Consider the following 26245-nt stretch of genomic DNA (forward strand, 5'->3'; position numbering starts at 1 on the left):
AGCTCCTCTAAGACCCATAGTCATACTCCCTCCTGTCTCTGCATGATCTAGCTTCAGCCCACTCACAAAGAAGTCACCCAAGTCAGATAAGCTCACTATCAAGTTTAACCCTTGCCTTCATCAGATAAGAAAACTATAAGAATGCCTTTTCCTGATACAGATGGTTAATGGTTATGAAACTGCTGGTAGAGGAAATATTCCCAGTTCCAGTCTGTACAGACATGCAACTCACGTGGTAGTCAGATTCTATTTTTAACTTTGACCCCTTAAATTCCCCCCTGTACTCCTTTCAGTGATGTGAGTGCAGCTGCGAATGCCTCTGGATCATCCATATGCCTGACCCTTTCTTCCTGTATGTAAGTTACTCACAATAAGCTTCACAATGGCACTTGATTGAGTTGCCCACTTTATTTATTGGTCTCAAAGTTCTTTATCAGTTTGAAGGATATTATTCAACAGCTCTGCTTCCCAATATAGCATCACTGGGGTCTTTGCCATGGCGTTAAATCTTGTATTGCAAGATTACTCCAATGTCTATAAACTATCTCTAATCTAACAATATTCTGCATCCCTTTGAAAACACCTCAGGATTTCTTCCAATGTCCATTGTCCTAGATCTTACTGAAACATATTAGAAATTCTGCAGCTCTTTCCATGGATTATACTTTTCTTCCCTTAGGAAGCTCAGCATCTTATCATTCATACTGTTTTGAGATCCAACTTCTCTTAATGGTCTGGTTGACAGAAGAGAGGTAGGGTACATCTTGAGAGGTGTGAACTTTGTCTTGAAAGAAACTTGCCTGAAATAAGTATTTTTCATAAACTTCAAACATGAAGGAAGGGCCAAGATTGGGGGTGGAGGGGGACAAGTGAGGTGCCTAGAAGAGCTTGGGGCCTGAGAAGACCCTGAATGTTCACAACCTTGAGAGTGAGAGCCCTTTCAAATGTTGCTCTCTGTTACTTCGCTTGCTGCATCCCCGACCCAGTCCTGTGGGAGGAAAGGTAACATCTAATCAACGTGTGTGTGTTTCACTTCTGTAGGCCTAGCAGATTCAATGGAAACTTGTTGGATCAAGAATCTGAAGTTCATCTTCCCAAATATCTCCATCTCAAGCTTCATGGACACATTCACTTCCTATTAAGTCTCAGACTTTGGGGTAAGAGAAAGGTGGGGCTGATAGCTCAACCTTCTGTGAAGCTCTGCTATTTTATGATTAACTTCTGAGCCAAATCTTTCATTTTGTTTGTCCTCCAGCTGCAAGAAGTTAAGGTTTCCTTAAATATTTCCAGAAAAACTTTCTGCTTTCAGTTTCTCTTGAAATGGTGATTTATCACCCACACCCTGACATTTTTTCTCTTTAATGATTCAGTGGTACTCAGCAAGTCACCAAATGCCATTGTTTATAAGTACAGTTTCTCTCATATTTCTCAAATATCAGAGATATTGTATCAACAAATGAGATTCTTTCCATTTGCATACCATCTAAATTTACCATCAAAATATACTTCAACAATTGTCCTGCTTTAGTATGCCAGGCACTATCCATACCCCACTTACTATCAGCAACAGAGTACTCAGTGCCAACCAAAGGGTGAATAAGGCAGCTGGAAGATTCCACTCTCTGTGTCCCCTCTTCATAGCAACTATTTTCGTTCAAGTTCCCCAGAAACAGAGAGTAAAGTGAATAATGTTGTGCAAGAGTTGTCCTAGAGTGCTCTTGGTAGATACACCATTTAAGAAAGGGAAGAAATTGAGATTGGACACAAGGAGAAATTGATAGGCACAAATAGCTACTTGTAGGGATGAAATTTAAGCAAGGCAATTTCCTAAGGCAGAAGGTGATGCCCAGTGAGAAACAGAGATATGAACCATCAAAAGTTATATACCTAGCAGCATCTGAGAATGACTGCACTGGTCATGAAGAAGAGATTTGCACAGACCACTCCAGTTTCCACTAAAGAACAGTCAAAGAAGTGGAAGCACACTTTTAAAATAAAAATAGTCCTTTCGTTAAAGATGACACAAAATCCAGAATGGAGGAAAGTGAAAGTCGCTCAGTTGTATCCAATTCTTTGCAACTCCATGGAGTATGCAGTCCATGGTATTCTGTAGGTCAGAATGCTGGAGTGGGTAATCCTTTCCTTTCTCCAGGGGATCTTCCCAACCCAGGGATCGAACCCAGGTGTCCCACGTTGTTGGGGTATCATTTACCAACTGAGCCACAGGGAAGCCCAAGAATATTGGAGTAGGTGGGTAGCCTATATGTTCTCCATCAGATCTTCCCAGCCCAGAATCAAACCGGAGTATCCTGCATTGCAGGCGGATTCTTTACCAACTGAGCTGATCTAGAATGGAGTACAACAAAATCACACTTCAAATGTCTTTTCATGTCTTCTGGAGAAAAAGAGGGTTTATATTCAAAGGCAACTGCTGAAAACCTCTATGGATTTTGAGACAAAAAGATATGGGCAATAGAAAAGCAGGTTCAAGCACCAAGGGACACCGTTTTTGGCCTCACAAGATGAGTTTGGGTACAAGGTGGTGGTTGTATTTGTAGCTTTGAGTAGTTAGATTTTTAACTTGGAAATTATTTTAAATGATCATGACACACTGTGCTCTCATCTATTAAAATACAAGCAGGAAATGTGAAGCAACAGCTCAGTAGTGGTCTTCCTCTAATGTGACGAATTTGCATGTTGGATGGATAGTTGGATAGATAGATAGTATGGTACTGGTAATGATTTAGTCCCCAAGTCGTGTCCAACTCTTGCAATCCCATGGACTGTAGGCTGCCAGACGCCTCTGTCCGTGGGATTTCCCAGGCAAGAATATTGGAGGAGTTGCCATTTCCTTCTCCAGGGTATCTTCCCACCCCAGGGATTGAACCCTCATCACCTACATTGCAGGCAGTCTTCTGCATTGCAGGCAGATTCATTACCTCTAACTAATTTCTAGTTTTGCTGAAACATATTTCTTTCAATCTACAAGAGAGATTGCACTAAGCACATAAAGGGACAGTTTGTTCTGTCTATGGTTACACTTCTGTCAGAATAGAGATCACTTTGTGAGAATAGAGGTCATAGTATTGGATAAAGTTAAAGCATCCTGTCTTGAATTTCCCACCCCCAAATCCAAGGATCACTATCACCATTATATCAAACTTTTTCTTTTTTACTTTACAATATTGTATTGACATATCAAACTTTTGAAAAAAGATAGATCATAGTTACTTAAAATGATGTGTTGTTCATGATTAACAACAACAACAAAAATCTGGCTTTCTTGATTTTTTGGAAGCCTCTTTTAACCACTTATTTATCAGAAAGAATGCTTAAATAATCCTAGTGCTAAAGTTGGAACTCTTGTCTGTGAAATCCATCCCCCACCCAGATTAAAAGGAATAACATCAAACTTAATGCTGATATATAGTTCCTGGGCTTCCCTGGTTGCTCAGAAGGTAAAGAATCCACTTGCACTATGGGAGACCTGGAGTCAATCCCTGGGTGGGGAAGATCCTTTGGAGAAGGGGATGACTACCCACTCCAGTATTCTTGCCTGGAGAATCCCCATGAACAGAGGAGTCTGGCAGGCTACAGTCCATGGGGTCACAAAGAGTTGGACATGACTGATCAACTAACACTTTTACTTCACATACAGTTCCTAGCATGTATGAAGGGATTAATACGTAGAGCAAGCCCTTCCTAATAAATATTTGCTATCTCAATGATGTGTTGACTAATGGGTAATTCCTGCCAGTTATTCCAAATTAGGATGAAAACTTCTGAGGCTCAATCACAACCCACCTTTCCCGAATTGAAAAATCAATAAAAGCAAATTGGAAAGAGGAATCATATGGGGACCTCAGCTTTCCTGAGAGACTGATGACTTAGAGGTGCAGCTTCAACCAATGCCCAGATACCCTTCCTGAGACTCCATCCTTGATTTGGATTCATGCTTTTCTGAATTTCAAGGAAGAGAGGCTTCACTCTTATCACCTGATAGCAGCGGGGCAGACCCATTCTGGAGGCAGGAAAATCCAAGGGAGGGAAAGCACAGGTAATGTGCAGTCAGCACACATCACACCTTCTTCTTGCTGAAAAGGAACTGTACCAATAGAATACTGGACACCTACCAGCAACAATCAAACTACTGATTTTATTTCCTTCCAGGGAAGAAGAAAGTATACATAAATTTAAAATGGCAAAACGTTAGTCTAGAGTCTCCTCCTGAAAGAGAATAGTTTGTTCGTAAAAACAATAAGAGAGTAATTAAGGTTTTTGTTTTAAAATGGTTTAGAAAATGGAGCTGGTGTTTACATCTGATATTGAAACATGATGTCTCTGAACAGCCATGCAGTAATATTTCAGAGATATCCCAAAATAGATAATAATAGCAAGTGGAAGAGAGATAACATTTTAATACAGGAAAACTAAAGATCTATGGCATTCTAACTGCTATATTATCTGCGTATTTTTTTTAACAAGAATGGTGTTTTTTAAAAGTATTTCCAAGAAAATAACTGCTCCACATTTAACATTAACTGAAAGTTGAAGGTGCATACTTAAATACTATCCTGTTGGGAAAAGAACAATTTATTTAAAAGCCCAACTTATAGAGTTCATGATGGCAAATTATATTCTTGACACATTGTAAGTTAGAAAATTCCATAGCTTATTGAAAAAAAGTATCAGTATTTTTGAATGAACAGATATAAGAGTAAAACTATGAATCATGGTGTGCATTAGATTAAAATTGAATAATTTCAAATAATAAAATACTTATTTCAAGTGCTCTTTAAAAATCAACTATTTCATGATAAAAATAACTTGGAAGCTACTTTACAGATGTAGTTAAGTGAGTTTTAGCCAAATTTACAATGGGACACGAGAAGGAAAAGATATCAACAAGGACCAAATGTGGGGGAAAAAAAAAAAGTTCATTGCTCTTGGGGAGGTCAGCATTTCAATGCGATTTTGGAAGACAAGTTAGAGAAAGTATCATAATTACTGAGCCAGAAAGATCAAATTTACTCCCCAAAATGAAAGACAAGGTGAATTGTGACAGTTAAGTTGGTTCTAACTTAGGACATCCATCCTCTAAATATTTTTCATCTGTAGCCATGTAGACAGTTGGCTCTTTATTTATTAAATGTTGGTTTACTAAATTAGAATTCTGAATGTAAAATGCAGCCTTGAAGCAGAAACACTCATTCGTTGCTAGTAGGAATACAAGGTAGGCACAACTGCCTAGGAAGACAGTTTGGTACTTTCTTACCAAGCTAAGTATATTCGTGCCACCCTCTCCAGCAGTCACACTACTAGGTAGTTATCCAAATGATTTAAAAAGTTATGTCTACACAGAAACCTAAGCATGAATGTTTATTTAATTGCCCTAAACCAGCATGTCCTTTGGTAGGTGAATGGATAAACTGCAGCAAACACATACAATGGAACACTATTCAGCTATAAAAAGATATGACCTACCAAGTCATGAAAATACATGAATAACCTTAAATATGTATTTGAAATGACAAAAGTCGGTCTGTAAAGTCGATGCAGAATATGATTCTAATTATATGGCATTCTCAAACAGGCAACAGCTATGGATTCACTAAAAAGGTCAGTAAAAAGGCTTGGGAATTTGGGGGAAGGAAGGAAGACATAAGTAGGAGGAGTACAAGATTTTTAAGGCAATGAAACTACTCTGTACAATATTGTAATAATGGATACATGTCATTGCATGTTTGACAAAACCCATAGAATGAACAGCACAAAGAGTGAACCCTAATGTCAACTATGTGCTCCTGCTCAGTCACTCAGTGATATCCAACTTTTTGTGACTCTATGGGCTGTAACCCACCAGGCTCCTCCATCCATGGGGTTTCCCAGGAAGAATACTGCAGTGAGTTGCCATGACCTCCTCGAGGGGATCTTCCTGACTGAGGGATTGAACCCACCTCTGCTGGATTGAAGGCAGATCCTTTTACCACTGAGTCACTGGTTCGCCAATGACAACCATGGACTATAGTTTATAATAAACTATCAATATTGGCTCATCAATTATAACAAATATGTTACATTAATGGAGGATGTTAGTAACACAAAAAATGTATGTGGCAGAGAGTGAGGGAGGTCTCTGTACTATTGCCCAATTTCTATTCAATACCGAACACTAGTCTAAAGAATAAAAATCTATTTTCAAAAAAAGTGAACGTATTCCATGACATTGCTTTCTCTGATCAAAGAATCAGGAATAACCTTTCACATCTCTTAGACATACTACCAAGAACTTCCAGATGTTCAAGCTGGATTTGGAAAAGGCAAAGGAATCAGAGATCAAGTTGCCAACATCCGTTGGATTATAGAAAAAGCAAGAGAATTCCAGAAACACATCTACTTCTGCTTCACTGACTACCAAAGCCTTTGGCCAGGTGGATCACAACAAACTGTGGAAAATTCTTAAAGAGATGGGAATACCAGACCACCTTACCTGCCTCCTGAGAAATCTGTATGCAGGAAAAGAAGCAGCAGTTAGAACTGAACATGGAACATGGTTCCAAATTGGAAAAGGAGAATGTCAAGGCTGTATATGGTCACCCTGCTTATTTAACTTATATACAGAGTACATCATGTGAAATGGCAGGCTGGATGAAGCACAAGCTGGAATCAAAATTGCAGGGAAAATATCCATAACCTCAGATATGCAGATGACACTACTCTTATGGCTGAAAGTGCAGAATTAAAGAGGCTCCTGATGAATGTAAAAGAGGAGAGTGAAAAAGCTGGCTTAAAACTCAACATTCAAAAAGCTAAGATCATGGAATCTGGTCCCGTCACTCCATGACAAATAGATGGGGAAACAATGGAAGCAGTGACAGACTTTGTTTTCTTGGGCTCCAAAATCACTGCAGATGGTGACTGCAGCCACGAAATTAAAAAGTGCTTGTTCCTTGGGAGAAAAGCTATGATCAACCTAGACAGCATATTAAAAAGCAGAGACATTACTTTGCCAACAAATGTCCATCTAGTCAAAGCTATGGTTTTTCCAGTAGTCATGTATGGATATGCGAGTTGGACCATACAGAAAGCTGAGTGCTAAAGAATTGATGCTTTTGAACTGTGGTGTTGGAGAAGACTCTTGCAAATCCCTTGGACTGCAAGCAGTGAAACCAGTCTATCCTAAAGGAAATCAGTTCTGAAAATTCTGAATATTCATTGGGAAGGAGTGATGCTGAAGCTGAAGCTCCAAAACTTTTGTCACCTGATGTGAAGAACTTACTCATCGGAAAAGACCCTGATGCTAGGAAAGATTGAAGGCAGGAAGAGAAGAGGACGACAGCAGACAAAATGGTTGGATTACATCACTGACTCAGCAAAGTAATGTCTCATCACTGACTCTATGGAGATGGTTTCAGCAACTCCAGAAGTTGGTAATGGACAGGGAAGCCTGGCATGCTGCAGTCCATGGGGTTGCAAAGAGTCGGACATGACTGAGCGACTGAACTGACTGATCTTGCTCAAACATTATCACTGTTTATTAAATTCAAGTTGTGTTTCTTGCTTCCACATGGATAAGCATAAATAAAACAAGAATACTAAGGTGTGCAATGAGAAAACGATCTATCATTTGTCTCCAGTCAAAAGCTCTTAGTTGCTGTCTGTGAAGATAAAGGAGATCTCCTGTGCTGTTCCTGAATAACATTTTCATTCAGCAGATAAAATATGTACAGTGATCAGTTGGGAATGTCAGCATAGCTACTGTATGAAGTACTTTGTGGAGGGCATGGGACAATTTACATATGGGAGCTATGATTGCTGTAGGCCTCCCAATGCTTTTCCTCAGAGATTCACAATTGTGAAAATCAAAGTGAAGGGAAGGTGACTGCTTCCCTCAAGGCCTGTGAAAAGGAGGGCAAGGAGGCCTCTAAAAGAATGTCCACAGCATGGTCGAAAAGCATGGTAGTCTGTAATGAATCCCAGCATTCAACAAGAAGGCAAGAAGGGAGGCAGAGACCCCAGTTCATGTCATGCTTGATGCTGGAAATGGGCCTTTTATAACCTTGGAATTGCTTCTGTGTGGGACTTAAAAAGCTAATAAATAAAACTGTCATATCTCATGATCAAGCCAACTAGGGCATTGATTCCTATCAACTAAATATTTCATGGTAAATTGTTCTCAGTTGATCAACCCCCACAGCTGGAAGAGAGAACAGCTAAACAGTGATCTTCCTCACTGTAGCCAGAATCCCTGCCCCAAAGCCCATCAGGAGACGGATGTTCAACAAACACTGTCAAGACCTGGTACTGAGTGTGGTTTGTTGAAATACAGGCACTGACCTTGAGGGCACTCACCAATTTAGCATGAAGTTCATTTTTCTTTGGGACGCCAATCTGAAAAATTAATACCTCTGGAAAAGGACTGGGAATGTAGCAGTGTTTTACACAGAAACCACAGTATTGTCTAGAATACGGAGTTCATCTAAAGATTCAAATCGAGGTTCACTGAGAACTACTGCTCAGCAAATAATATCCCCCAGTTGTCATGGGAGTAGGACCAAACTGGACTGGACTCCACCCCAACTCAAAGGCTAGAAGCCAAAGATCCGAGCCTTTAAAAGGAGGACACTTGGGGCTTTGAAAGTCTCCTCAATGGACTGTTGAGTCCCACAGCTGGCAAAAACTCAAGAATCGACATGGATTGGATCAGAGAATGTTATTTACCCACCAACACACTCTTAAAAAAAAAAAAAAAAGATGACAATCATGTACCTGAAAGGAAATATGTTCAGGAAATAGAACGGGCACAAATTTAAGACAAAAATCCATGTATCAAAATCATTTTCTATTTTTGATCACTAATTATGCAGAATATTAAGTCAGGGACAGTGTTTTAGGTAGGTTTTAGATTAAATTTTTCTATTATCTATGATTGTCTCTTTTCCTCAATCTATACAGAAGACAAATATACCCAGATAGATCTAATAAATTCAAGATGCCTCAAAAATTTAGATCCAGGTTAAAATATATATATAGGATCACAATAAACTGTAGAAAATTCTGAAAGAGATGGGAATACGAGACCACCTAACCTGCCTCTTGAGAAATCTGTATGCAGGTCAGGAAGCAATAGTTAGAACTGGACATGGAACAACAGACTGGTTCCAAATAGGAAAAGGAGTATGTCAAGGCTGTATATTGTCACCCTGCTTATTTAATTTCTGTGCAGAGTACATCATGAGAAAGGCTGGACTGGAAGAAACACAAGCTGGAATCAAGATTGCCGGGAGAAATATCAATCACCTCAGATGTGCAGATGACACCACCCTTATGGCAAAAAGTGAAGAGGAGCTAAAACGCCTCTTGATGAAAGTGAAAGAGGAGAGCGAAAAAGTTGGCTTACAGCTCAACATTCAGAAAACGAAGATCATGGCATCTAGTCCCATCACTTCATGGGAAATAGATGGGAAAATAGTGGAAACAGTGTCAGACTTTATTTTTTTGGGCTGCAAAATCACTGCAGATAGTGACTGCAGCCATGAAATTAAAAGACGCTTACTCCTTGGAAGAAAATTTATGACCAACCTAGAGAGTATATTCAAAAGCAGAGACATTACTTTGCCGACTACAGTCTGTCTAATCAAGGCTATGGTTTTTCCTGTGGTCATGTATGGATGTGAGAGTTGGACTGTGAAGAAGGCTGAGCGCCGAAGAATTGATGCTTTTGAATTGTGGTGTTGGAGAAGACTCTTGTGAGTCCCTTGGACTGCAAGGAGATCCAACCTGTCCATTCTGAAGGAGATCAATCCTGGGATTTCTTTGGAAGGAATGATGCTAAAGCTGAAGCTCCCATACTTTGGCCACCTCATGAGAAGAGTTGACTCATTGGAAAAGACTCTGATGCTGGGAGAGATTGGGGGCAGGAGGAGAAGGGGATGACCAAGGATGAGATGGCTGGACGACATCACGGACTCGATGGACATGAGTCTGAGTGAACTCCGGGAGATGGTGATGGACAGGGAGGCCTGGCGTGCTGCGATTCATGGGGTCGCAAAGAGTCGGACATGACTGAGCGACTGAACTGAACTGAACTGAACTGAACGAAGAAATGAGATCAGAAGTCCTGTGTCGGGGAGTTCCCTGGTGGTCTAGTTTAGGATTCGTCACTTTTTCTGCTGCGGCATAGGTTCAGTCCATGGTTGGGGAACTGAGATCCGGCAAGCTGCATGGTGCAGGCAAAAAGAAAAAGTCCTTGGTGACCTGAAGGCACAAAGGAAAAATGTGGAGACATATGCCTGTGAACGAAGCTTGATGCAGACACCTGTGCTGAGAAGTGCTCTGAAGAAATGAAGTGGATTAAAGTAAATTTTTAATATTTTACTTTCACTCTAAAGACAATTAGGCACATTCATCCACAATTATTCATGGAACTCCAAAACAATTAAAAATCATAAGCCATAGGCTCTCATTAGCATGCTATTTAAAGTTATCTAAATAAAGACAGGATGGTACTGTAAAGGGTGAAAGATAAATGTCTACATAAACCTAATTTTTCACTTGTGACCACTCTCTTCCCCATCTGAACAATCCCTAAGGCTCCCAGCAGTGTCACATTAGGTATTAATACCGCAGGTCTTCTCAAACTTTAAACCAGCACATTAATGGATCCGGGTGTTCGGAAAAGCAAGGGTGCTTACAGATCTATTCATTTGGATTCTACAGATAGAACAAAGCACAACTATACCTGGCTAGCTGGGAAAACTTAAGCATGGTATTAATTCTCTCTAGGTTTCAGGTTCCTCATCTATTAAATGAAAGGATTGAATTGGATAATGATTTGTAAGATAATTTCCAGTTTAGTGTTCTATATTTTAAATATAATTCAGGCCTTTGATTCTGCCAAGAGCCAATTTTTTTTTTCAACTTTGAAATGAAGCCAGATTTATCATTCCTCTCTTTCCCACTCTGCTTCCAAAGCACTTTGTTTTTCTTTGTGGGCTGAGCTACTAAGGAGATACAGCATAAGCCCAATTTGGTTTTGGAGATAATTACTCATATTTTCCGATTCAAATCTCATATTTCAATATTTTAAAAGTATTGAGAAACAACATTCCATATACTAATGGAAAGCTGACAGACTGTGGACACAGAAATTTAAAGAATTGCAAAGAAAATGTTATTTAACCTATTTTAGAGAAAACGATTCTGTTACATATTTAGATTCAAAGAGGTAATATATTACCCCAAATGTGAATGTTAGTCATGATTATTATTTAATGGACATAAAGAAAACATAAATTTTGTTGAAGTCCAATGCTTACTCTACTATAAAAGACAAAAAGATAGCTATAACCAAAAAAAAGGAAGAACATTCAAATATTCAGATTGTTATTAACTATACATTAAATATCTCTGGGATTTTTCAGTATAAAATATGTTTAATTTTGAGCAATTGATTTATTAAGAATTAGTATAATGTTCCTTCTGATAGATTCAGTGATTAGCAGAACTAAAACCCCTCTCTGAGCTAGATTCAGCAATGAAGAACACAATTTCTATTTTAATCCTCAATAAAAAATTTGCTGTCTATCACTTTTGGTCTTGTTTCCATAGAGAATATGATGCAATTTCCATATAACTACTTCCTCGAGATATCCAGATCGTTTGCTTTCCCTAGTTTACATATGTGTGTTTTACCTTCGTTGGGAAAGATTTCAAACCTTGGGCCAGGTTCTGTGGTCATGATTTAGAGATGAGTTGTTAACTAAAACTTAATATTGCTGCTTATAAAACATAATTTATAAAACCTCATGAACTTATTAAACTATGCATCCATATACTGGATTGAATAGTATTCCTCCAAAATTCATGTGACCCAGAACCTCAGAATGTGACCTTATTTGGAAATAGTGTCTTTGCCGATGTAATAAATTAAGCCAAGGCCATACTGGGGACTTCCCTGGTGGTCCAGTCATTGAGGCTTCACCTTCCAGTGCAGAGGCTGAGGGTTGCATCCCTAGCTGGGGCGCGAAGATCCCACAGCCAAAACACCAGAACATAAACAACAGCAGAAATATTGGAACAAATTCAATACAGACTTAAAATAATGGTCCACATTAAAAAAAAAAATCTTAAGAAAAAAATGAGGTCCTACTGGATTAGAAGGGACCCTAAATCTAATACAACTGCTGTTCTCACAAGAAGACGAGACTTTGGACCAAGAAACAGACACAGAAGGAAGACAACCACGTGAAGACACAGGCCGTAATGCAGCTGCAAGCCGTGAATGCCAAGGATTGCTGGCAAGCCACAGAAGCCAGGAAAAGCCAAGAGAAAAGTCTCCCTAAGAGCCTTCCGGAAGAGCATGGGCCTGCCCACACCTTGATTTTGGATTTCTAACCTCCAGAATTGTGAGTGAGCAATTTTCTCTTGTTTTAACCCCCACAGTTTTTAGCAGTTTCTAGAAGCAGCCCCAGGAAACCAATATACCTACCCGACCAGTAAATTAGCAAATTCCCAATCATCCATTTGAGAATAATTTTCCCTACTTTAAAACTTATAAACTCTTCACAAAGAAAGCAATATACAAAACAAAGCAAATACAAAACATACATGAAGCAAAACTGGTATGGGCAAAAAATATAAAGTGAATACAAAGGAAATCACCTCCAAGATGTACGTGAAAATAGAATATTGCCTGCATTGTGCAAATTTCTCAAAAGTTTCTTCTCAGTCACACCTCTTTCCCTTCCATGTATAACCACTTTCCAGAGTCTGATTTCAATCATTTCTGTGGTATTCTGATAGCATTCTTAGTATGGTCCCTATGCAGCATGCTTTTGTTTTGACTTCTTTTTGACATCATGTAATTGAAATTCTGATGTATATGCATACATAAACATGATATTTTTGTTTGCATGCTGCTGCTGCTGCTGCTGCTGCTGCTGCTGCCAAATCACTTCAGTTGTGTCCGACTCTGTGCGACCCCATAGACGGCAACCCACCAGGCTCCCCCGTCCCTGGGATTCTCCAGGCAAGAATACTGGAGTGGGTTGCCATTTCCTCCTCCAATGCACGAAAATGAAAAGTGAAAGTGAAGTCACTCAGTTGTGTCCCACTCGTAGCGACCCCATGGACTGCAGCCTACCAGGCTCCTCCATCCATGGGATTTTCCAGGCAAGAGTACTGGAGTGGGGTGCCATTGCCTTCTCCTTTGTTTGTATGGTTGGGTTCAATCCCTGGGTCAGGAAGATCCGCTGGAGAAGAAATGGCTACCCACTCCAGTATCCTTCCCTGGAGAACTTCATCGACAGAGGAGCTTGGTGGTTTACAGTCCATGGGGTCACAAAGAGCGGCTGAGTGGCTAACACTTTCAACTTTCAACACTGTAATTCTTATCTGTTCTACTGTTGATGAACGCTTGGTTTGTTTCCAGAGTAGAGCTATTCTGAGTAATACTTCAGTTGAACATTCTTGTAATTATATCCTCATATTTGCTGTTCTTCAGCCGCTAAGTGGTGTCTGACTCTTTATGACCCTGTGAGCTCTAACCCACCAGGCTCCTCGGTCCATTCAATTTCCCAGGCAAGAATACTGGAGTAGTTGTCATTTCTTTTTCCAGGGATCTTCCCAATCCAGGGATCGAACCTGCATTTTCTGCACTGGCAGGCAGATTCTTTACCACTTGCCACTTGGGAAGCCCATATCTTCATATATGTAGTAGCAATATTCTACTCTCTACTGTTATACCTAAAGCTGAACTGCTTAGAGGGTGTTCAAAACTTCATTTGTCAATACTCATACCAATTTTATTTCTACAAAATTGGGTACGTTTCTATTGCTGCACGACCTTTCAGACACTTCATATTCCAAGTTAATTTTGTCCAATCTAGTACTTATATAATGATACTTCCTATCATTTAATGATAATGGCTTTCATTTTTATCACTGTGATAATTAATTATAGTAACCATGTATATCATTTCATTTCCTTTTTGACTTTTTTGTTTATAATTTACCTATGCAAGATTTTTGCTCATGTTTTTCTATTGCATTGTCTGTGTTGCCCTTAATAACACTAGAGTTGTTTCCATAGTCTAAATGTCTGTTCTTCGTTGGTTATGCATATAGTAACTACCGTCTCCCACAAAATCATCACCCCATGTATATTGTGGTGCCAAGCATCAGGACAGGCATCCAAGGAGACAATGAGAGCTGAAACACAATTTGTGCTTCACTTACAGAATCATGTTCTTCATATGGCTATAGCATTTAGGAAAGCTATTTTTTTTCTAACATAGAGTTCCCTTACCTTATGGCTTCTCCTTTCTCCCTTAGGTGCTTTAATGAACAAAGGTTCTTAATATTAACATAGAAAATTTTATCAGTATTTTTCTGTATCTCTCTCTCTCTTTAGTCACTAAGTCATGTCCGATCCTTGCAATCCCATGGACTGTAGCCTGCCAGGCTCCTCTGTCCATGGGATTCTCCAGGCAAGAATACTGGAATGGGTTGCCTTTTCCTGCTCCAGGGGAATCTTTCCAACCCAGGAACTGAACCTGGGTCTCCTGCATTGCAGGCAAATTCTTTACCAACTGAGCTGTGAGGGAAGCCCTCTTTCTGTATGTTTAGAGCTATTTATAATTCAAGTTGTTCTTTCATGACTTAAGCACTCACATGACTTGTAAATTATCTAACTTTTTAAAATTTTGATTTTAGGCCTTTGGTAATCTGAAACTTCATTGATTACTCAATTTTCCTAGAACCATTTAATGTGAAAAAATTAAAAACCAAAACTTTGGGTTTTTTTGTTATTCATGACATATTTGCCATAGTCAAAAATATGATACTTTCTGTACTTTCTATTCCTAACCATGGATCTGTTTGCTTCTGAACCAATTCCAGACCAGTTTTATTACTATTGCTTTACAATATGTTCTGTTCTTTCACAAGTTCTTCCAAGAGTGTTATGAGCATATTCAATCCTATATATATATACATTTATAAATATACATGATTGTTATATATATAGCTGTATATATATGATTGTTTATATATGTGTATATGTATATATACGTATGATTGTTTTGTATATATATATGACTGTTAGGTTATACAAACACAGCCACACACACACACACATTCACAAACCACATTGAATGTTGATCAGTGTGGTATTAAACACACACATAAATTTGGAGAAAATTGAGATAATTCAAATTATACTTTTTCCACTCTATGAATTTAGTATACTTTTTCATTTATGTGAATGATTTTATGACCCTTTTTCCAGAACCATGGGCTTGGAGAAGTAGGAGGAGAGGAGGGTTTCCTTCTCATTCATGCTTACTCTAAAGAGATCTTAGACTTTCAAGTAAATGTGGGGTGGATTTCTTATGAGAGTCCACACCTTGATAGTCCTGGGTCTAGATTAGTCTCTAGCTCTTCATTAGCTAAAACCAGTTACAAGGTGTCAGATGATGGTTTTATTTTTTTTTTTTTAACATTTTATTTTATTTATTTTTTTTTTAAATTTTAAAATCTTTAATTCTTACATGCATTCCCAAACATGAACCCCCCTCCCACCTCCCTCCCCATAACATCTTTCTGGGTCATCCCCATGCACCAGCCCCAAGCATGCTGCATCCTGCGTCAGACATAGACTGGCGATTCAATTCACATGATAGTATACATGTTAGAATGGCATTCTCCCAAATCATCCTACCCTCTCCCTCTCCCTCTGAGTCCAAAAGTCCGTTATACACATCTGTGTCTCTTTCCCTGTCTTGCATACAGGGTCGTCATTGCCATCTTCCTAAATTCCATATATATGTGTTAGTATACTGTATTGGTGTTTAATAGCAAATGAAGCAACTGACAAACAACTAATCTCAAAAATATACAAGCAACTTATGCAGCTCAACTCCAGAAAAATAAACGACCCAATCAAAAAATGGGCCAAAGAACTAAATAGACATTTCTCCAAAGAAGACATACGGATGGCTAACAAACACATGAAAAGATGCTCAACATCACTCATTATTAGAGAAATGCAAATCAAAACCACAATGAGGTACCACTTCACACCAGTCAGAATGGCTGCGATCCAAAAATCTGCAAGCAATAAATGCTGGAGAGGGTGTGGAGAAAAGGGAACCCTCCTACACTGTTGGTGGGAATGCAAACTAGTACAGCCACTATGGAGAACAGTGTGGAGATTCCTTAAAAAATTGCAAATAGAACTACCTTATGACCCAGCAATCCCACTTCTGGGCATACACACCGAGGAAACCAGAATTGAAAGAGACACATGTACCCCAATGTTCATCGCAGCACTGTTTATAATAGCCAGGACATGGAAACAACCTAGATGTCCATCAGCAGATGAATGGATAAGAAAGCTGTGGTACATATACACAATGGAGTATTACTCAGCCGTTAAAAAGAATTCATTTGAATCAGTTCTGTTGAGATGGATGAAACTGGAGCCGATTATACAGAGTGAAGTAAGCCAGAAAGAAAACAGATGATGGTTTTAGAACAAAAGCAGATTTGGTGCTCTCATATTCTTTCTACATGTTCTAGGTTCATAACTTTCTACTAAAATTATCTTCACTATCTCTACTATTTTCAAACTTTTCAACCTCATTAAGGAAATTAAATAAAATACATTGAGAATTTATATGGAAGGAAACTTGATTCTAAAATAATTAACTCACTTTTTCAGGAAATAGAAGTATACATTTTATAAAAGTCATGTGCTAGACACTTATTTCAAAATGACAGCATATAGAGGGCATGTGATATAACTGGAGGATTCATAAGAAATTTCAATTAAATATATTCATATTTTAATATTAATTATTTTTATCTTCATATTATATGTCAATACATTAATAAATTAATGATAGAAAGCCTGAGATTCAAAAAGAAACTGTTAATCTGTCAAAATAGGTTTCAGACTTTATGCTTTGGGTTCCTTAATTTCTTTAAAGATATGTCAAATGTTGCTATGTGGAAACAGAGGAAGAGCAAATATGTTAGTTCAATCAAAAACGTTCAAAATTTCCTTTAACAAGAATAATTCTTTTTCCTTATTAAATTAGAATTATTCACACATATTTATTTGAAAGAATAATTTCCACAAATAAATATTTGCAAACCACTGGCCTCCAAAAATAGATGAGATTTTCAAATACACTGATCAAACAGTGTCCAGCCTATTGTATTAAGACCTGAAGATTATACTTCAGGAAATATTTTCATGGAAAATTATTTTAGTTAACTCTAAAGAAATATAAACTACATTACATAAAATAATATTATTCAATAAGTATTTACTGGGTTTTTACTGACCCAATGTGCATTCCTGTTGGAAGAGTGAGAAAAAGAGAATCAGTCCCATGGTTGATGAAACTGACATTTCAGTGAGTGAGACAGAAAAATATATGTAATAAAATAATAGTAAATATAGTTTCTATATAATAATTATGAGCTTATGAGTTAACAAATTGTCAAAAGTGGATAAAACTTCTAAACTATAAATGCAGTATAACTGTATATGGATGTAAATAAAACAGATCAGTCAATTCTTACTTTAATTTACCAAGTACACAAAATTTACTCTGGAAATGATGTTTAAGTTTCCAGTCAACCGGAAGTTAATATTGGTGACTGGTAATGGAAGAGAGTCTTCATTTCTATATTCCTTCTTTACCTTTATATCCACACATCTTTTTAAAAGTCTTTTCCTTCTTCTTTTTCTATTCCTCTTACTTTGGGATTGATTTTTCTCTCTATAATGCCATTAAATGTTAGGAAAAAAAGAAGAAAAAATGAGAGGTAGATGTCATAGGACTCAATGAAAGAAGCTTTTCTTTCTCTTTCTTTAACTGGAGGATAACTGCTTTACAATATTGTGATGTTTTTGCCATACACCAATATGAATCAGCCATGGATAAATGTCCCCTCCCTTCTGAACCCCATCTTATCTCCCTCCCCATCCTACCCCTCCAGGTTGCCACATCACTGGCTTGGGGTGCCCTGCTTCACACATCAAACTCACACTGGTTATTATCTATTTTACATATGGTAATGTGTATCTTTCAATGTTATTCTCTTAAATCATCCCACCCTCCCCTTCCTCCACTGAGTCCATTTTTTCAATTTGCACAGCATAAAGACATCCTTTGTGAAATATAACACTTCTGTCTCAATCCTCAGTCAGTTTATTAGATCTTGCCTCTGGACAGCAACAGAAGTAGGTGACACCAGAGAAACTCTAAAAGACCTCTCCACGACAAAGTAAATGAACTCATTCCCAGGCTGGGCATAGCATGTCAAGACAAGCTGGCGGTGGCATCTGTTACTCTATTGATCGGCAGTGCTTGTTCAAAAGCTTTGGCCAGTTGAGTGGGTGTCTCCTTTCTCCTCACCTATCTACATGTGTTCCCCTAAGGCTACATTCCAGCTGAAGACATAGGAGATTTGAAATTGAAGGAGTAGCATTCTTCAATGCCAGGACATTATAAGCAAGCTTTCTATCATTACTGCTGGAAGAACCAAACAGAGGTCAGTTTAGTGAGGCTAGAAGGGACTTCTGTCCAGAAGGAAAAAATATCATTTAGTAAATGCACTAAAGGAAGAAGACTTAAAAAAAAAAAAAAAAGAAAGAAACACTAGCTCCCTTTAATTTAAACTTGAAGGACTGTTTTGCTTTCTCATTCCAATTTTTATGACAAATAAATGAGTAGAAATAGATCATATTTTCCATTTTTATCTTTCTTACCCTTTTACCTATCATTTTATGTCAGAGATTAAAAGTATATTATGAGATTGTAAAAACTTTGCATCTGTGTATGAAACACCACAGACATTAGAGTATTAAAAAATAAATTGTGACTAAAAAAGTTATGATTAGATGTAACAATATTAACTCCATAAGTGAATACTTGAAATATAATAGGTTCATGCACAAATATAATCCATATAATCTGAGCTATAGTATTTTCCAAGAATCAACTGCATTTTTCTATTTATAAAAGCATACTTTTATATAGCATCTGGGATATTTATTACCCAAAATTTTAATTTTCTTACTTAAATGCAGCTACCTTTAGATTAAGTTTTTTTGAAAAAAAAAAGTGTTATTACATATCCTATAGGGTTTCCCAGGTAGTGCAGTAATAAAGAACTCCCCTGGCAATTCAGGAGATGCAAGAAATGTGAGTTCAATCCCTGGTCAGGAAGATCCCCTGCAGTAGGAAATGGCAACCTACTCCAATATTCTTGCCCATGAGGTCAGAAAGAGTTGGACATGACTGAGCAACTGAGCACACACACATATAAACATATTTGAAATAGTATTTTTAAGTCTTACAATATACTTTTTTTAAGTTTTGACCATGAATTGTGCTATTGAATAACTCATATTTTTAATATATTTATTTTTCATTTATTATAAGATAAACAGTTCCTAAAGACAGCAGTAAATGGCAAAACCAATACAATATTGTAAAGTAATTAACCTCCAATTAAAAGAGACACAGAATTATAGAACAGGCTTTTGGACTCTGGGAGAGGGAGAGGGTGGGATGATTTGGGAGAATGGCATTGAAACATGTATAATATCATATATGAAAAGAATCACCAGTCCCGGTTCAATGCATGATACTGGATGCTTGGGGCTGATGCACTGAGATGACCCAGAGGGATGGTACGGGGAGGGAGGAGGGAGGGGGGTTCAGGATGGGGAACACGTGTATACCTGTGGTGGATTCATGTTGATGTATGGCAAAACCAATACAATATTGTAAAGTAATTAACCTCCAATTAAAATAAATACATTTATATTAAAAAAAAATAAAATAAATAAATTTATATTAAAAAATGATGAGTCATTTAATGCTATATAATTATCTTTTATTAACTATGTCACAGTATGTATGCTACTGATGAAACCTTACTTCATTACATACATTTACACATATACATAGGCATATGTATATATCTATGTCTCTATGTATCCATTTGTAGATGGAAAACTAAGACTCAGGAAAGGTATGCAGCTAGCTCATGGTTAAGACTGGAAATCAAATCTCCAGATACCCAGAACTGCATGTTATCACACTGTGCCTGAAGGACTGATCCAGTATATTTGACAACTGAAATGGCTTCTTCACTACCTAATAAGTAATAATTAAATTTGGCTCACTTTACTTGGCCAATCGTTTCAGATTTATAGCATTCTTCTGGTACCTAATCTTTGTAAATTACTTCAACTTATATTTTTGAGCCCATCTAATATGCCTAAGGCTTCTCAGGTGGCGCTAGTGGTAAAGAACCTGTCTGCTAATGCAGGATACATAAAAGACATGGGTTCATTCCCTGGGTGGGGAAGATCCCCTGGAGGAGGGCATGGCAATCCACTCCACTATTCTTGCCTGGATAATCTGGTGAACAGAAGAGCCTGGTGGGCTACAGCCCATAGGGTCACAAAGAACTGGACATGACTGAAGTGATTTAGCACACAGCATGCCATATGGCTAAATCGATGTGTTTCACGTGATGAAATATGGGAGAACTGTTGAAAAACTCTTTTCATAAAGCATATACTTTACTGCGAGAGAAATAAAATTAATAAACTGGTAATAACAAGTTAAATTCCAAATATAAAGTCTACCACTGAATCTCTTCAGTCTTGTCTGACTCTTTGCAACTCTGTGGACTGTAGCCCACCAGCCTCCTCTGTCCATGGGATTCTCTGGCAGGAATACTGGAGTGGGTTGCCATGCCTGCCTCCAGGGAATCTGCCCTACCTGGGGATTGAACCCGTGTCTCTTAGGTCTTCTGCATTGCCAGATGGGGTCTTTACCACAAGTGCCACCTTATAGTCTTCACCCCGACAAAGAGATATCCTTTCTTGTGATTATTTTTCCTAAGATTTATCTTAGTTTTAAAAAAATCAAGCAACACAGAAAGTTTTATAATAAAAAAACACAATCTCTATCCTAATCCTCACCACAAACTTACTCTCTTCAGAGACTTCTTCTCATAGCTTCTACTTACAGTTTTCCTGTAGCTGTTGTCTTTATTCTACCTCAAATATTACATGTGACTAAGGTTGTGAAGAGACAAGAGGCATCATATGCTGATGATGCCTACCAATTTTAATTATCACAGAATTCTTGGAAGGCAATTTGACAATTTCAAATGACATACTCCTTGATTCCTTTTCTACATATTTATTCCACATATTTTCACAAATTCAAACACATATCTATATTTGCACACCAATTATAGAAGTATTTTCATTATCAAGATAAAGATAAAATTATTTCTAAAAATTATCTAAAAATGATCAAATTAAAGAAAATATACATAAACAATGGAATAATTTAGAGCCATTAGGAAAAACATAGCTTGACTATGCTTAATGTAAAAACTTAATAAAAACACAATTACAACACAAATTCATAAATATGTTCCATGTTTTATGAAGGGTGAAGTGAATCTTTGTGACCCCAAGGACTATACAGTCCATGGAATTCTCCAGGCCAGAATACTAGAGTGGGTTGCCTTTTTTCCTTCTCCAAGGGATCTTTCCAACCCAGGAATCGAACCAGGGTCTCCTGCATTGCAGGTAGATTCTTTACCAGCTGAACTACCAGGGAAGCCCTATTTAAGAAGGATACTAGTGCATCTGTAAACATACACACACATATATGACAAACACAGATAATAATTTTCAATTTGTATGTATAGAAAATATATAAAATTGAAACTGTTAATAGTGACTTCTTTGGATATGAGATTACATAGAAAAAAATTGTGTAACATTTCATATTCAATGAATGGTTTTGACTGATTCATGTATCATTTATGAAATTAAAAATAGAATACATTTTAAAATGGAAAAAAGACTTTGTAGTAGGTCAGGAGATGAGATAGAATGATAAATAGGGACTGTGCTCTGGAAGCAGAGAAAAAAAACGTTCGACCTGGAGGAGTTCATTATGGAAGGCTTCCTGCAGGAGAGGCCATTTGAATTGGTTTTAAGGACAAAAGTATTTATTCATGTAAAGAAGCGCTATTCCAATCAGATTTGCACTTTAAACAATGTCTCTGACTGAATGTGAACATTAAGTTAGATTAGAGAGGTTTTTCAGTGGTCATCCATGATAATAAAGTCCAAAATCGCTCACTCATGACTCTGTGACCCCAAGGACTGTAGCGTGCCAAGCTCCTCTGTCCATGGAATTCTCCAGGCCAGAACACTGGAGTGGGTAGCTGTTCCCTTCTCCAGGGATCATCCGAATTCATGGATCATACCCAGCTCTCCCGCATTGCAGGCGGATTCTCTACTGTCTGAGCCACCAGGGAAACTCAAGTAATTTCTTACCCTAGATGTATGACAATGGGAATAGAAAAGATACTTTATTTGAACCAATTCCTTGATGGAAATTGTGTTAGTTTTCCATTGTTACTATAACACATAACCATGAATTCAGCAACTTACACTACACCATGCATTATCTCATGGTTCTATAGATCTGAAATCCAGGTGCAGCTTGGCTCAAATGGGTCTTCTGCTTAGTCTCAAACAACCAAAATCAGTGTTAGAATTCCCTTCAGAGGTTCTGGGCTTGAATCTGCTTCCAAGCTCAGTTGTTGACAGAATTTATTTCCTTGCAGCTGGAGAAATGAAGTCCCAGTTTCCTTGCCAGCCATCAACCAAGGACAAGTCTTTAACCCTAGAGGCTGTCTGCATTCCTTCCCATGTTTTCTCTGTGTCTCTCTTCTCACCTCAGTGGATCTAGTCCTTCCCTTCCTTAGCATCTCTCCAATTTTTCCTTCTGCCTCATATTTTTGATTCTAGCCAGAGTTCATGTGATTAGATTTTCCCTATAAAATAATCCATAATTATTTATCTATTTGAAGGTCCAAACTTTAATTATATCTGCAAAGTCTCCTTCACTACACAATACATGTGATGAAACATGATATATTCACAAGATATACGAATAATATGGAGACATTTTGAGGTGGCCATTACTCAGGGGTTTTCCTGGTGGCTCAGACTGTGGCTCAGACAGTTAAGAATCTGTCGGCAATGCAGGGACCTGGGGTTTGATCCCTGGGTCTGGAAGATCCCCTAAAAAAAGGAACAGCTACCCACACTAGCATTTTTGCCTGGAGAAGTCCATGGACAAAGGAACATGTCAGGCAATAGTTCATGGGGTCAGAAAGAGAAGGACACAACTGAGTAACTAACACTTTCATTACTCAGCCTACCACAGATGGAATGTTCTTGGCACATAGTGAATAACTGATAAATCTATGGCAAAGTCAATCACTTCTCACTGTCTCCACTGCTACCATTCTAATCTAAATCACTGTCATCTTTTACCTAGACTAATTCAAATACCTCTAAACTGATTTCGGTTTCCATCGTTAATTAAAATAAAATTTAAACATATTGTTACCATGGAAGTGATCTGACCACTTTTGTCTGAGGTTTAACCTTTGCCTCCCCCTCAGTCACTAACCACAGGAGTTTTCTTTTTATTTTTTAAACCAAAGATTTTAAAGAATTTTAATTGTTTCATCATTTTACTTAGAATGCTTCCCTATTAGAACTTTCTTCATTTAGGTCTCAGTTTAAATATTCCACTCTTAATGAAGACTTCTACAGTCTTATTATCTAAGCAAGGAAGCCTTCATCTCGTTTCTACTGTCACTCTGTGTCCTATTTCCTGCCATATTTCTCTCATAATATTTACTATCAAAAATCCTCCCACTTATCTACTTACTTATATGTTCACTCCAGATGCCCATGATTAGAATATTAACTCTGAAGGAGCAAGGTCCTGGTCTATCTTGTCCACGAGTTTACCATCAGCATCTAAACTAGTACCTGACACTATTTGTTCTATAAGTGAATAAATAGATGGATGAATTATTCTTTAAATTCCCCTTCTACTCTAAAGAAGAAATAAGAAATGGAAGCGACTTAGAGATTTAGGGGGTGCTGTGCATTGAATGATGTCCTCACAAAAGATACATTCAAGTCCTAAAGCCTTGGTACCTATGAATGTGACCTTATTTGAAAACAGGGACTTTGCAGATATGATCAAATTAATGTGAATTCACACTGGAGTAGAGTGACCCCTTAAGCCAAATGGCTGATGTTCTTTTAAAAAGAGGGGGAGATACATAGAGGTGGAGACACACAGGAAGAACGCAGGGTAATAGCAGAAGCCGAGATGAGTGATGTGTCTATAAACCCAGGGAGACTAAGAATTGCTGGTGACACCAGAAACTAAGAATAAGGCATAGAAGAGATTTCATCTGAGAGCTCTCAGCAAGAGCATGGCCGTGTCCACAGCTTAATATAGGACTTCCAGCTCAGAACTTTCAAAGAAAAAATTTCTATTGTATAAATCCACCTAGTTTGTGATATTTTGTTATGGCAGCCGTAAGAAATGAATACAAGGGCTATTTATCAAGATGCAGGTTTACAGGTCTGAAATTGTTGTTTCAGTTGTAATGTGTCAGCTTTCAGATATTTGCAGGACCACCTGAAACACCGTAAAATGTTGCCTTATCCAAGCAGACTCATAGAAAGCATAGCTGTCACTCAATGCTAAATTTTACTAATGATTCACAGTGAATATAAGCAAACTCCAAGCATGGATGCGACATTGCTTTTGGAGGAATCCTGAATCTGTCAGATTCAGGTCCCTAATGTCCTTTGCTTACTTTGCTGTTGGAGTAATGGAACTAATAGTAGAGAACTGACAATATATCCGTGAATTACATGCTGGCCCAGAGAACACTGTTTGGATCCAGGCTTTCTTTGTTTTGTATATTCACTTACTAGGGCTGCCATAACAAAATACCACAGATGGGGTTACTTTAAGAGAAGCGAGAACTTATTTCTATTCTATGAGTTATGAACATGTATATGAATATTCATACTCTCATAGTTTTGAAGGTTGAAGTCCAAGATCAAGGTGTTGGCAGGTTCAGTTTCTCCACTGGCCTCTCTCCTGGGCACTGTTCACATGGACTTTTCTGTGTGTGCATCTCTGGTATCTTGTCCTCTTCTTCCGAGGACACAGTCCTACTGGATTAAGGCTTCACCCTTACAAGCTCATTTAACCTTAACTGCCTCTCTAAAGGCCTTGTTTTCAAACGCAGTCACAGTGGCTAGTGCTTAAACCTTGAACATATTAATTTTAAGAAGACTCAATTATATGTATCTATATATATAATGCTAATGTATTTATGTATATTAAAATATATATTATCCATTTAATCATTTTTAAGGAAAGTTTAATAGCTGCTCTCAATTTTTGTCCAGAATGTCATTTAATTCAGCCGATATATTTATTGAAATATAATTGACAAAATTGTGATACACTTAAAATATGTGTTATAGTGATGGTTTGTTATAAATGTATATTATGAAAAAATTCTCTCCTTTGACTTCAGTAATAAATCTATCACCTCACCTATTTTCTTTTCTGTTTTCTTTTTTGATGATAATATTTAAGTGCTACTCTCTTAGGAGATTTCAGACATGCAATACAGTGTTATAAATTATAATCACCATATTATTCATTAAAACCTCAGACCTTATTCATCTTATAACTGAAAGTCTGTATCCTTTTACCAGCATCACCCTATTTTTCCATCCTCCTCCAGCTCCTGGTGACCACTTTTCTACTCCCTGTTTCTATACGTATTACTTAAAAACATTTCCTGTATAAGAGATACCATGCAGTTTTTGTCTCTCTGACATATTTCATTCATTGCACAATGTCCTCCATGTCCATCCATATTGTAACAAATAATAGAATTCTCTTCTCATTGAGTGCAGTGTAATACTGTATTATATAAAGTTACACAATTTATCTTTTCTGTTTTATTTTTTAATTGGAGGAAAATTGCTTTGCAATGTGGTATTGGTTTCTGATGTACAACAATGTAAATCAGTCATAATTATACATATACACTCTCCTTCTTGAGCCCCCTGCCCCTTCCCCCATCCCATTCCTCAATGTCTTCACAGAGCACCAGGCTAGGCTCCCTGTGTTATACAGTAGGTTCACACTAGCTATCTGTTTTACACATGGTATTGTGTGTGTGTCTATATATATTAATGCTACTTTCTCCATTCATCCCACTTTCTCCTTCCCCCACTGTGTACACAAGTCTGTTCTCTACATCTGTGTCTCCATTCCTT

The sequence above is a fragment of the Ovis canadensis genome, chromosome 16, assembly GCF_042477335.2.
Source record: "Ovis canadensis isolate MfBH-ARS-UI-01 breed Bighorn chromosome 16, ARS-UI_OviCan_v2, whole genome shotgun sequence".
Classification (NCBI taxonomy): Eukaryota; Metazoa; Chordata; class Mammalia; order Artiodactyla; family Bovidae; genus Ovis; species Ovis canadensis.